Source organism: Anguilla anguilla, chromosome 10 (genome assembly GCF_013347855.1).
Source record: "Anguilla anguilla isolate fAngAng1 chromosome 10, fAngAng1.pri, whole genome shotgun sequence".
NCBI classification, from domain to species: domain Eukaryota; kingdom Metazoa; phylum Chordata; class Actinopteri; order Anguilliformes; family Anguillidae; genus Anguilla; species Anguilla anguilla.
Genome location: NC_049210.1, coordinates 17,287,177 through 17,301,569, shown reverse-complemented (window position 1 = coordinate 17,301,569; position 14,393 = coordinate 17,287,177). Strand labels below are relative to the sequence as shown.

General features: G+C 42.4%; 1 pseudogene; it reads left to right on the top strand.

Annotated features, from left to right (window-relative positions):
- Nucleotides 1–2,152: 2,152 nt before the first annotated feature.
- LOC118206925 lies at nucleotides 2,153–9,684 on the top strand (annotated as a pseudogene).
- Nucleotides 9,685–14,393: the final 4,709 nt, after the last annotated feature.

Genomic DNA, 14,393 nt, shown 5'->3' with positions numbered 1-14,393 from the left:
TTCAGGCAAGTAACTGAATGGGGCATACCTCGCCAACACGCATAGCGGAACACAGGAACAGCATTAGGACCGTAGACGAGAGGAGTATTGAACAGATGAAACCACCTAGAAGAGGGGTCAGCGTGGATAACGTTCTCCTCAAACGGGAAATCTGGATACATAAACTGAACACAGCGGCACTGCGAGGTCTTAATCAAGAATTTGATATTAGCCCATTTCTTTAAACTAATGGGTGCACTCTTTTACTTACTGACTGTAATTTGACTGGATATATCTATTTATGAGACTGATTTGTTATGACATACTTAAATATGCGTTTTTTGGTCTGAAAATGTTGGCTTTCGTATTTTAAGTACTCTTCACTGTCATTTTAATTGCGTCAGTGTGTACATGAGATAAGTAAGGTTGTGGGCCCACATTAACTAAGTGTCATGTGATGTAACATTCAGACTGTATATGAAAGATGAAGTGCACTGTATTGAACTGATGGAGATCCTGTTTGGACTGAAATGCCTGTCTGCTGGTAAATGATGAAATGCAGACTTGTCTGCGGGTTTTTTCTTTGATGCATTTTGTTTTCTGTTACACCCAGCACCTGTTTGGATGTGCATCCATAATCCTGTCATGCATTCCTCACCCAGCACATAAAACTGTATAGATCAACATAGCTACAGGTTTATATCACCTGACTTTCTGTGTGTCTGTAAGAAAATAAACAACTGGATTACGGGATTACTTCAATTGACAATGTACACATGCGTAAATACACGGCATTACACAATAAGCATTACACAAATGCAATCACATCTCGCCATCAGAAGAAAATGTGGCCATTATAACTTTACGTATCACATGAAAGTGTCAAATGCCAGTCAAATGATGAGACACAAATCTCTTCAGAGAGATCACGTTTGTCTTCAGAAGTTACATTAAATAATTTAGGAAACATTGGACAGCATTGTTTTGGAATATATTTTATTTAATTTGTGTAAGCTAATAAATCATATGTCCTTTTGGCTGAAAGAGGGGTGGCACGATGCTGCAGTGGGTAGTACTGTCACCTCACAGCAAGAAGGTCCTGAGTTCAAATCCGGCATTTGTCCATATGGGTTTCCTCCGGGCACTCTGGTATCCTCCCACAGTCCAAAGACATGCAGGTAGGCCGACTGGAGATTCTAAATTGCCCATATGTATCAGTGTGTGAGAGAGTGGTGAGTCGTGTGTGTGCCCTGTGATAAATTGGCGACCCGTCCAGGGTGTATTCCTGCCACTCACCCAATGCAAGCTGGGATAGGCTCCAGCATTCCCTGCAACCCTGCCCAGAATAAGCAGGTATAGATATTGGATGGATGGCTGAAAAAGCATTATATGTCTGCTTCCTTACATGTCAATTTTGCCTGTGTATATGAGTATCCCGCGACTGGCTACTTCAGACTACTCAAAGTAGATCAGACTACTTTGACCAGATGTTGCTATTGGCAAAATGTCAGAAGATGTAGCTAAATGTCCAATGAGGAGAATTGTTGATTGTGATGATGAAAAAGAAGAACGGAATGGAAGAATGGAGCTTTATTGTGTGGCCGTGTGAAGTTTTATCTGAATTCTGTGTTTATTTGATGTCAGAAGGTGCAGAAGCTTAATGTTATTAAGGGCTGAGAGTCCATGGTTATGATGGTTATTTCTGTAGGAAACCCAGAAAAGTGCCAAATTATCAATGTTGTATACGTATGGGGCATGCCCTACCAAGCCAAAACTTGGTGGATGGCATACCTGCCATCCCAATGCAAGCATCAGAATGCTTAACATTAGAATTTAGGAATAGAGTTTGTTGCTCTTAGAGTCGATTGACACATTTGCACACCTCTTCCTCTCACAGGTTATTGTTATGGTTGGTTTTTGCCTCAGTCTCCTGTCATACATGACTTTGGACTGATCGATCGATCAATAATTTTGTGTATTTGCATAGTGGATACAAGTAATACTGCAGTTTTAGTTATCGTTTGACAGTAGTTACAAAAAAGTGAACATTCCAATGACGTAACTACAGTATAACAGTAACTATCAGTTTTGGTATGACTGTAGATAAACACGTGCTACAGTTATCAATAAGTCTGATAACTGGTGACAGCCAGTTCAGTAAAGTAGTGGGTGGTGAGAACTTATGGAAGGTCCACTATGGTGCGCTTCCTCAGTGTCTGGCAACGATGTTCAGTCTCATTTTTTCAGCACCAAAACACGATCAAGACCGTACGACTCCTCAGAATGGAATATCAGGTAAACGAAATGTCTCTCATAAATTATACGCTGCATGTTGAACACCTCAACTGTAAATTCATAACACCAAAATGACAGCAAGCTGGCGATGCGCACGGTATGATTTAGTGGGCTGCTTGTTACCATACCAAAGACATAGCATTTTTGTCAGCATTAAAGCAAATGACTGGGAAGCAGTGTTAGCATGCAGACCAAAACAGAGCCAGGAGGTTTGATCGTGTGTGCTTGCAGGATGCGGTGCACGCGCTGAATGCGCTGCAGTCCAACAGCAGTGTTCTGGAGCAGCTGCAGCTGCAGCCGCAGCAGCAGAGGAGCCATCCCGCCACGGCGCTGAGCGCCGCCAGGGCCTTTCTGCAGCGTGCTGGCCTCACGGTATACGGCTGAGCCTGCGGCCATCGATGTCGCGTGCGCTCACCCATGCACATCTGCAGACGCAAATGCATGCAAACATGCATACTCGCATGCACACACACACACACACACGTGCATATGCACACATTCACAGAAATCAATACAGACATGCAAATGTACACAATGTATGCGTGTTACCACATCTGTGAGCTTGTGCCTGTGTTTTGTCCTTAACAGATTTCTCCTTTTTGTTGCTTCTTTTTTAGATAGAAGAGCTTGACTGTCTTCATGCCATCCATGTTGCTGGGACCAAGGGCAAGGTGGAGGAGACTGTTGTGGCGTGTGCTGTAGTTGTTGTGTAGAGGCATTTCTTCTAGCTGAGTAATTAACTCAAGACATACTTATATAACATGTGATTGCCCCTTTAGGGATCAACGTGTGCTTTTACAGAAAATATACTCAGGAGTTATGGATTCCGCACTGGATTTTACAGGTAGCACACTAACAGCAAATCAGATCCTATCACATAACAGAACACATTCTACTCTGTTAACAGGAGGTACTAATTTTACAAAAAATAATTTGTTCCACAAAGGAAAAAATGTAACTGTATCTGGACTTTGCTGCGCAGTATCTCTGTTTGGATAATTATTGACTGAGCCTGAGTGAGTATATGTGTGTGTGTGTGTGTAGAGTAATCACAGCTGTATAAGTGCAGTGATGGCTTGCATAAGTTTGTCTTGTGAAAACTTGACTTTGATTGTTAACCTGAAAGGAAACTTCACATACTGACAAGCTGCTTTATCTGTTGAACTGCTGCTACTGTATTTCTGATGAGCCATTTGTTGTGTCCCTGTTTGACTGCCCCTTGTACACCCTGTACTGAACGCCTGGACTGCAGTTTAACATTGTGCAGTCAGGACAAGCTGTATCAATCTCATAAGCAGAATGCTAAATTTAATCGAAAAAATTCGACTGTCCTTGTCCGCTATTTAAAAAATTACATTTCATTTACAGCTCCCCACATCTGGTGGAAGTCAGAGAGAGAATTCGTATTAATGGTCACCCAATCAGCGAGGAGCTCTTCACAAAATATTTCTGGCAACAAAGGTAGGTTTGCTCTGAGATGCACTCAGTATATTTAATGCAATATATTTCTATGAAACATTAAAACAAGTAAAATCTTTTCAAAATCCACATCTCACCAAAGACCAAAAAACCACACCCCACCGATACATTATTTTATCGTATTGCCTATATTACAATATTTGCTATAATTTCAATATTATTTCAAATATTACTTTGAAATCCATGTAAAACTAATAATATCTGGGAATGTACTATATGCAAATTCTGTACGGTTGAGATGACCCATCACACATCGATTGAAATTATGAATCATCTGTCAGGTCTTCACCTCTGAACATTATGCAGAGGCGGTATTTTTAAGAGGCTTTCCTTCTCCAAAGTCAGGCTTTTGTTCTAGCATATCTTTTGCGGAGGTACTGTTTTTTTGCTGTGTCTCCTCACCTTTGTGGAACACTGGAATAACTAGTGTCCCAGAAAAAAAGAGAACTATGTGCCAAAGGTTTTTGAAACTTTGGAACATAGCTCTATTTGAGTAGAAATGGACCAGCAATCCAATTTCCTAATCACCTCATTGAAGTCATATTCCCACGCTTAGCTTAAAAGACAGGTGGTTTATCTTTCCCTTCAGACAAAACATTGTATAGCTTTTCTCTATTTTTTGTTTCACATTTTATTTGTGTTAACTCTTTTTCAAGAGGGCCCTGTCAAATTGTGTAATTCTTTATTCCAGTATTTGAAATACCCAGTTGTAACTGCAAGTTGCTCACATCCCCTCATTCCTCCAATAAAGCGGGACAGCTGAAATTAGCACAAGCTTGCATCTTCCCCAAAATCCTGTTTCTTTTCACAAGCCTGCAATCCAATTTTACGAATTTTTCTTGCAATATGGAATGCCCAATTGCATGTATATGCCGGGCTCAACACTGAAACCTCCTCTGCACGTTGCAAAACACATTCTTCTGGTGGCCACCACTTCTTCGTGCAGCATTCCACCGCCTAAACATCATTGCTGCAGAGGAATTCTCTTAAGGTGTAGCAAGACCAATGGTGGGTTGATTGGGTGTGTGAAGATTTAAGCCATTCTGCCTGTATTGAAATGGTGCTGTATGCTGATATTATATGCCTGCGATGTGCCCATGTCTGACTCCAGGATGCTCATGAGGGCACTATGCCCACCTACTTCCTCTTCCTCACCATCATGGCCTTCCATGTCTTCCTCCAGGAGAAGGTGAGTCGCCTTCATCACCTGCCTTCAACTTTTGTACTGCAGCATGTACTGCAACATGCAGAATTCAGCCAATCACAGAACTTGTTTCCTGTTACTTGTTTTTTTTTTGCCACCCCTTACGTGCCTGCTGTGTAGTCAGTTTTACCATGGATTTAAAAAAAAACATTCCATTGTGTTCAATAATGTCTTCGAAGCCAGACATTTAAACCTAGATGTCCTTAATGTGCTTTCCATTTTGGTGCTTGATTTACACAGAGAGTTTGTTTTTGTTTTCTTGTTCCAGCCAACAATCTTTTAGAACAGCTGTGCATCAGAATTAGTTTATACCCCTGGGGTGTAGAATTCACTCAGCCACCTCAATGGAGCCCTCTCCAAAATGACAAAAACTGCATGTCTGGCATGGAAACAGTGGTAACAGGCTTGAGCCAGAATGGATGGAGCATCCAATTATGCATTTGATTGTTATGTGGATCACATCTGCTTAAATAAATTCTACAAGAAATTTCCCTACATTACAGGTAGATGTAGCAGTGATTGAAGTTGGAATCGGAGGTGCCTATGACTGCACAAATGTGATAAGGTAAAAGGAATATATTCAGAAGGCTTTTGAGATTGATAGCTCAGAGGTTGAAAGTAAAATAAAGGCCCACTCCAACATATATTTTACTTTTTTTTAAATTACTGGTATCATGAGAATTGGGAATTTTAACTAAATCCTAGCGGCAGTTGTTATTGGGCATAAACATGTCTCTCCTCCTTGAAATTAAAATCTGCTTTTCACCATTGCCATCCCAAAACATCAATGCATACTACTGATGCCAGCCGATTTTTGTAGAATAGTGAAAATCACTCGAGTTACGTGACATCACTGTCACCATTTCTGTCTGACCTCATGAGAAGGATGTGATCTCTCGCTGGCAGGAAGCCGTGGGTGTGTGGGATCTCCTCCTTGGGAATTGATCACGCAAGCCTGCTGGGAGACACCGTAGAGGAGATCGCCTGGCAGAAAGCTGGCATTTTTAAAGTGAGGGCAGCGATGGGGGGGGCGTGGTAGGACATTTCCTTAAATCAGCCAATGGCAGGGCCGCCCAACCGTGTTCCTGGGGGTCAAGCATCCTGTGTGCTGTCACTCCAACCCCAATCTGGCACACCTGATTTTACTAATTAGCAGCTCAATGAGATCTGTAGCTGTTGAATGAGGTGTGCTTTGTCAGGGTTGGAGTGAGAACCTACAGTATGGTAGATCTCCAGGAACAGGGCTGGGCTGCCCTAGCCTGTGGTGTGCTCTAACTGGATGTTTGTGATGGTGTCACATTATAACTTGTCTTACTAGAAGCTGTTCACCCCTGATGCACGCGTGTCCATCTGCGTCCCAGTGCCTGTGGATACATTCATGTGTGTTTTGTATGAGCATGTGCCTGCATTTGCGTCTGTGTGTGTGTGTGTGTGTGTGCGTGCGCATGCACATGGGCATGTTTGAGGGTGTGTGTTTATTGGTGCATGAGCCCTGCCTGCCTTTGCCCTCAGCCAGGTGTCCCAGCATTCACGGTGAAACAGTCAGACGCATCAATGGCTGTGCTGAAGGAAAGAGCCAAGGAGACTGAGGTAACACTGGCCTCATTACACCATACTGATCAAACAGTGTTACTCTGTGAGATAGCTGTTACACCAATACTCTGTAGTGACCAAACAGTGTTACTCTGTGAGCTGACTGTTACACCATTACTCTGTAGTGACCAAACAGTGTTACTCTGTGAGCTGACTGTTACACCATTACTCTGTAGTGACCAAACAGTGTTACTCTGTGAGCTGACTGTTACACCATTACTCTGTAGTGACCAAACAGTGTTACTCTGTGAGCTGACTGTTACACCATTACTCTGTAGTGACCAAACAGTGTTACTCTGTGAGCTGACTGTTACACCATTACTCTGTAGTGACCAAACAGTGTTACTCTGTGAATTGACTGTTACACCATTACTCAGTGCTGAGCACTTATCACCAGGTGTCTATGAGCTGCATGTTATACTGCTCTTGTGTAACGATCTTTGAACTCTGTTATACTGATTCTCTGTGCCATGTTTTAACCAGTGCTACTGGATACAGATTCTTAAATGGCCATCTAATTTTCCCAGCAGGGGTCATCTGATGCTCTTCATTTCTCTGCCCGCAGTGTCCTCTCTCTGTGTGTCCAGACCTGAGGGAGTACCCAGCCCCGGCCGGGTCTGCGCGTCTGGGCCTGTCGGGTCAGCACCAGCACTGCAACGCCTCCCTCGCCCTGCAGCTGAGCCGCCGCTGGCTGCAGCACTGGCACCAGCCTGGTATACACGCGTGTGCATGCGTGCATGCGTGCATGCATGCAACAGAGTGCTTGTGCTTGCATGCATGGACCCCTGTGTTGTGTATGTATACAAGGGACAGTTTGGCTGGTATTTATGAACATTGTGACAGTGTTGTGCTTGCATGCATGGACCCCTGTGTTGTGTATGTATACGAGGGACAGTTTGGGTGCTATTTATGGACATTGTGACAGAGCGTTGTGTTTGCATGCATGGACCCCTGTGTTGTGTATGTATACGAGGGACAGTTTGGGCTGTATTTGTGGACAGTGTGGTATACAATGCATTTGATAGCTGCTGAATTTGTATTCTCGCAGAAAAGCACCAGCCTACAGCAGGGAATGCTGGGCTCTCCCAGGCTCCTGTGTTCCAGCCCACTGTCCTCATGATGAAAGGTTTGTGAGAAGTCGCAGAGGCAACAGCCTGCTCCTATTTGATTCATTTACCAGTGGGCTGACACACATAAGACAGGCCAAGTGAAGTGTATGACTGTTTCCTGAGCAGTCCAATCTTACCGTACTCTCATTATTGAGTCCTGCACCCAGCTGTATTTCCTACAGCAGTTATGTTGCTGACATGACTTTGACATGAAAATGTTGCTGAAGGTTTGTGGTAGTGCTCCTGACCGATACCAATTAGCGTATAAGCTCTAAACGAAGGGGACACACCAGGAATATGCCTCTCAAACAGTATTTCATTACACATCAATAAATTGCATAGGGATTGCATTGGCTGCTGGGTGTGTCAACCAGTTAAGACACAGTTCCGGTGTGGAATGCATCCCACAGTATGATATCACATCTAGACCATGTCATTTCCAACTGGCAGCCCCACACGATTGTGCATAACTGGTTATGACATCACCCCAGAGTCCCCATTGCACTGTTGAGTGGAGGCAGCAGAATGAAGCTATTATTAAGTTATTAGGAAGGAGATACTTGAGTGAAAGAAATGTGGATGAGAGGACATGATTATGCATAAGGGCTCCCCCTGCAGGGCTGGAGGACACAGAATGGCTCGGCCGCTCCCAGATCCTGAGGCACGGTCCCATCACCTACTTCCTGGATGGGGCCCACACCACTGACAGCATGCTGGCCTGCGTGCGCTGGTTCAGAGAGCAGGAGAGAGTCGACACGTGAGCATGTGTGTGTGTGTGCGCACATGTGTAAATGTGTGTGTGTTTGTGAGTGTGTGTGTGTGTGTGTGCACGTGTTAGTGTGTGTGTGTTTGTGAGTGTGTGTGTATGTGTGTGCACAGTGTGTGTGTGTGTGTGTGTGTGTGTGTGTGTTTGTGCCTTCACTGCTCTGTGTGTGACAGGGGGCCTGTGGTCAGAGTACTGCTGTTCAATGCTACAGGGGAGAGAGACTGCACAGCTTTACTGAAGCCGCTCATGGTAAGTACACCAGGTGCTGGTGAATACTTGAAGTTTGTTCCACAGCCAGCTGTCAGACGACACTGCCATTTTGTCCTGTAGGTAAAAGTTGTTTCTTTTAAACAATACAAATTATTTTTTTCCTTAGGATTGCCGCTTTGACTTTGCCGTGTTCTGTCCGAACGTTGTGGAAACGATTGCACCACACGACTCAGGTGAGAGAAAGGTGTCGTTTGAGAGTACTGTTTGAGTGTGTGTGCTGTTTTGTCATTGCTGACAAAATGGCGCACACTCATGTCCGTTTCTGTGTCCGTGTGTCCTCTTGTTTTGTAGTTTCTTTGTGTGCTAGAGTTCTCACCTCACCGTAACCCTTCTCTGTGCAGACAAGCGCTGTTCCCAGATGGCAACGGAGAAGATGCTGACCCGTTGCCTCGACAACCAGAGCAGGTGGCTGAGCTTGTGCGAGCAAGGGGGGGCCGGTCTGCTCTACGACGGTAGGCCCCACCTGAGGGCTGAGCGGAGGACGCACACCCTGGTGTTCCCCTGCATTCTCAGCGCCCTCTGGTGGATGACCCAGGGAAAGGATCCTATCTTGGCCTCACGGTGCGGGAGTTTCCTCCCAGGACTGTCCAGCGATAGTGCTAAGGCTGCACCCTTAAGAGGGGCTGCAGACATTCACATTCTCATCACAGGAAGCCTGCATTTGGTTGGGGGTGTTCTGAAACACCTGGACCCCTCCCTATCAACTTAATCTGTACCATTGTTTACTAAAGATACTGCACACATGACTGAAAATATCACTGCAATCAGTGTATAGCAGCTTGAAGCTGGTTAATGCACTTCGTGCACTGACACTGTCTGATGGTGGTGTGCCAACTTGCTTTTAACCTTTGAACCCTAGGTTTTTGGAATGTTTTTTTGTCAGTGTTAAAGAACTCCGTTGCTTTCAATAGCGATTGCTGCATTAGATTTTTGAATGTCCAGTTAAGAACATTCTAATTACATATTTTGATTTTGCACCTTAGAGACCTAGTAAGACCCGAGCACCTCAGGCTGCACTGGGTGCCATTTCACCCCTTCTGCATAGCCACCCTGTCATTGTCAGAGATTTGCTTAAAGATCGGTCCCCAAGCTGCAAGCATACTTGGGTTTATAGGTCACGCAAGCAGTTGTCCGCATATCTCATGGTCTAGGTCATGCTTATACTGTGTATACACATTTTCTGCCTCACCCAATGACTCAGTGTGTGTCACAACACCCCCATTCATATGAAGAGCCCCTCCAAAAATGTGGTTTAACCTTCTTGTCATGACCAGACTGACTTAGCCTAAAGCTTTTTACAGGTGCGGTACCATTGTCTTTTCAGAAGGCAAAGCCACTTTTAATGCTCTCGTGGGTGGGTTTACATGTGTATTAAAACATGGGTTTTGTGTTGAGTCTGCCAGCTCTGTGCTGAATGCACCTGCCAGTGTTTATAAATCAAATTTCATGCATTTAGTTTTAGTTGTACAGTACAATATTTTGAGTGTTATAATTACAGGCCAAAATGTTTTTGGTGAAAGGTACAGTCAAAATGTTGCAGAGCATCCAAATAGAAAGTGTTCACTTCTACCCAAAAGACAAAGTGAGATTTTAATTTAATCATGTGATGGCAACATGCCAGATGCACAAGTATTTACTCGTGTACGGTTATTATATAAATCATTCACGATTACATTCAAGATTCAAGATCAAATTTAGCATAAAATCTAAGAACATTCTACAGACGGGTGACAATGAAAAAAAAACCCAACATAAAATGTTTTAGTGTGTTTAAGGTGTTGGGCCACCACAAGCCACCAGAGCAGCTTAAATGTGCCTTGGCATAGATTCTACAGGTCTCTGGAACTCTACTCTTCCTCGTTGGTGTTTTGATGATGGTGGTGGGGAGTGGTGTCTAACACATAGGTCCAGAATCTCCCATAGGTGTTCAACTGGGTTGAGATCTGATGACTGAAGGCCATAGCATATTATTCGCATCGTTTTCATCTTCATAAAACCATTCAGTGACCCCTCGTGCCCTGTGGATGGGGCATTGTCATCCTGGAAGAGACCACTCCCATCAGGATAGAAATGTTTCAACACAGGATAAAAGTGATCACTCAGAATAACTTTATATTGATTTGGAGTGACCCTTCCCTCTCAGGAGACAAGTGGCCCCAAGCTATGCCAAGAAAATGTCCCCCACAGAATAACTGAGCCACCAAACCCCTTCTCTGTAGGGGTTGAGCATTCAGGCCCATACCATTCTCTTGGTGTACACCACACATGCAATCGCCCGCTGGTCGAGAATACTGCCTATGGTTTTTGCACCACTGAACTCTCAAATGTGCATGTGTCTTTGTAATTAGGTCAAATTTTTTATGCACTGTAATCCTACTATAATATCCCTCTCTATGTAATTGTTGACGGACTGTTCTTGCTGACACAGTCTGCATCAACATTCTCTATCACCGAAAGAAGAGTTTCCCTTCTCTGTTTTTTATTACATATCACACTAATGCATGGGTATTACGGTCATCAAATGTGCGCTTTCGACCGCAATTTCTGATCCTGTTTACTGATCCTATTTCCCATAGATCTAAATACAGATGTCACCTTACTCACTGTTTCTATTGAAACAGTACCCAGTTGAGCAGTCTTGGTGACTGAACCTCCTGCCAAAATCAATTAGATCTTTTCCTTTTGCCATTTTGATTCAAAATTGAGGTCAACTCGGCCTGTTCAGCATTTTTATACATGCCACAGAGCATGATAGGATGTTAATTGCTTAATTGTATCATGCTGTACACCTGTATAGAAGCATCTGCATTTGTTATGTTTGTCCACTCATATAAAGATAAAGTTTGAATAAAGATCCAATGTGATGTTTAGCAAATGTATAAAATCTTAGAAAATTCTATAAACAAGACCCAAATGAGATGTTTTCCAAATATTGCAAATGCATAGGATATTCTTATTGTAACAGCTGTTAGTTACAGCTACCTCCTGCAAGCTGTTCGTATTATATGGTACATTGTCTATAAAAGAACAAGCATACGCACCCTAAATAGGTCTTGGTTTGAGGTGCTGGGTCAAAAGTAATAAGAAATAAAGGCTCCCATATTATCCTTCAAAGGCAAAGTGATCATTCTATTTCACCAGGTGACACCACATAGTTAAATAACAGCACATAACACATTCATCTCAGCTGCCGTTACACTTCACACCTTGGATTGCTGTAAATAAAGCTCACAGATTATCATATTTGTTTTACATTACATCATAATCCCACATACATAGCATAAACAAACTCAGGGCTTATCAAGGATTTGTTGTCAAAATCCCAAAATTACAGGTTTCATATCCCAGGTGGGGCAGTGCTATTGCCCTCAGTCACGATGTTTGTATTGAATAACCACAGTGAAAACACAATTATAATAATAGATAATACTGTATGTTAATACAATTGGTTTGGCACTTTATGTTTGATTCATAGGGAGGTAATGCATTAAACAGAGACTAATTAGCAGCATAAAACTGTAGTGATGCTGATTAGCAAAGCAACAATGGCAATAATTAGAGGTGCCAGGCCAGAGGTGCTCCTGCAAACAAACAAATAAAGTCACAATCAAAGTACATTTGTTACCGAAGTACAAACAGTAAAATATTCAGTGTTAAATCAAGTCTTGCAGAGTATACACGGTCCCTGCTGGACTTATATGGACTCTGTTGAGTTGAATTAACACTGGACATTTTACAGTGCTGGTGTCGGTAAAACAATGTCCCCATACTGTACCCTGTTATTGTACCAATATCTAAGCAATGATAGTGAATTTTGAAATAAGACAGAATTATCCAATCACATGAGACAAAGCTGTGTGTCATTTGTATGATTTACTGATTAATCAAAGAAGAATGGGGAGAACACCAAGAAAAGCATTTATTTGTTTGTTTATTATTTATTAAATTAAATTAAAGTAAATTAATAATTTTTTATGTGAATTGTTTGGTAATTCAGTATTGCAACACAATTTTACAGAAAACTTGAATGCTTGAGTGGCATTAATTCAACTATGATGTGATTAGGGGAGTTGAACTTAAAAGGAGTATGGGGGATGCAAGTTTGTATATGTTAGGCATTCCTTTGTTAAAAAGTATTTTTTAGAATAAATGTAAAATAACAGAATTGTTTTACATTCTATTAATGGTGTGAATTCCACCTTCATCAGTTTGCTACATAAAATCTAAATGTCGGTAGTTCAAGAGAAGAATGAAAAATAAATCACTGATAAGGGCTCAGTCCCACAAATAAATATTAGTGTTATTAGCTGCTGGTGATTTCTTTCCTCAAAATATTCCTCAGAACCCCCCACCTTCACTTGGCTCCAATATAAATCCTCACGACTCTTCCCCGATACCTCCTTTTCAAATGTAAAGTATTATCGCCATTTATTATTTATACGGTGTTCGTATCTCATTCAAAGGTTTTGATAGACCCATGGCATTATCTCCCTCTAGCGCATATTACACAGAACAACTTCAGCAAAAATTTTCCATGCTTCAGTTGGAGCTCCAGTTCTAGATATATACCACAAGAGGGCGGTGTGCTGTGTGCATTACAGAAAGCTGGCCACTTCAAACTAGTTCCAGGGGTACCTTGAAGAAACATACATACATTTTTAATTTATACTGTAATATGCCACATATCTTTTAAAATCTGAGTAAAAGGTATGTGGTGTATTACATTATATTATGATGCACCGATGATATAAAGAAGTCAATCAGATACTGAAAGTGAAAGAAGAAATGCATTTTGGCTAATTAGGTGCTTTGGGGCTTGTTTGGACAGTCTCTTTTATGGGAAGACCCTTGTTATTAATTTGGGAGTCTAACAGGCATATATGAGTAGAGATGAGCACTAGTAATTCAGCAATAATGAGAAATAACTCTGAAAAAGCAACCATAAATACACATATAAATCAAAATAAATTAATTAAGCTTATAAAGCTCTCAGGTACAACATTTAAAAAATAGAAGTGGCTCAGTCTAGTGGTAGTCTTGGGGTAAAATATTAGATGATTCCGTTCATGAAATTTGTAACAACAATGAGAGGAACCTGGATATATAAAATAGACAGCACACACTTGAATTTCATAGACATCTCATAGTTTAATGTTTTACAGTTGGCTAGAGTACTGTAAATTGTGAGGAAACTGATTGTGGGAGAAATGCATTCAGCTTGGCAGGGAAAAGAAGGATTTCCTGGGTTTGGTGTGCATCTACTTATCTGCCTTATTTCCCCCGCTGTGAGAAATGTATGTTTGGTGAGGCATCTCTGCTGCTTCCCTCTAAGAAGCTTATTACTATGACTCAGCTCCCTTATGGAGTCATTGGCCAGAAATGGTGTTCCTGAATATTAATGCCACTGTTACTGCACTTATATGGTTTTCCCTGTGTTTTCATTCTACCTCATGCTTCTAGTGGTTCAAAGTGCTGCTGAATGTTTAAAACCATGAAGTGAGGATGGAGGTGGCAGAAGGCGGAGACAAGTGCAATTCCAGGGCAGAATCCCCATCTAACCCGAGTCCCGATCAGGGTTTTATCAAATTAATCCGGCTAACCCCCCCCCCCCCATGTGTGTCGGCAATGATCTAACGCCAGGGGGGATTTCGGATTAACAACAACAGATGCCAGTGACTGGCCTGGCTTAATTCTCCCA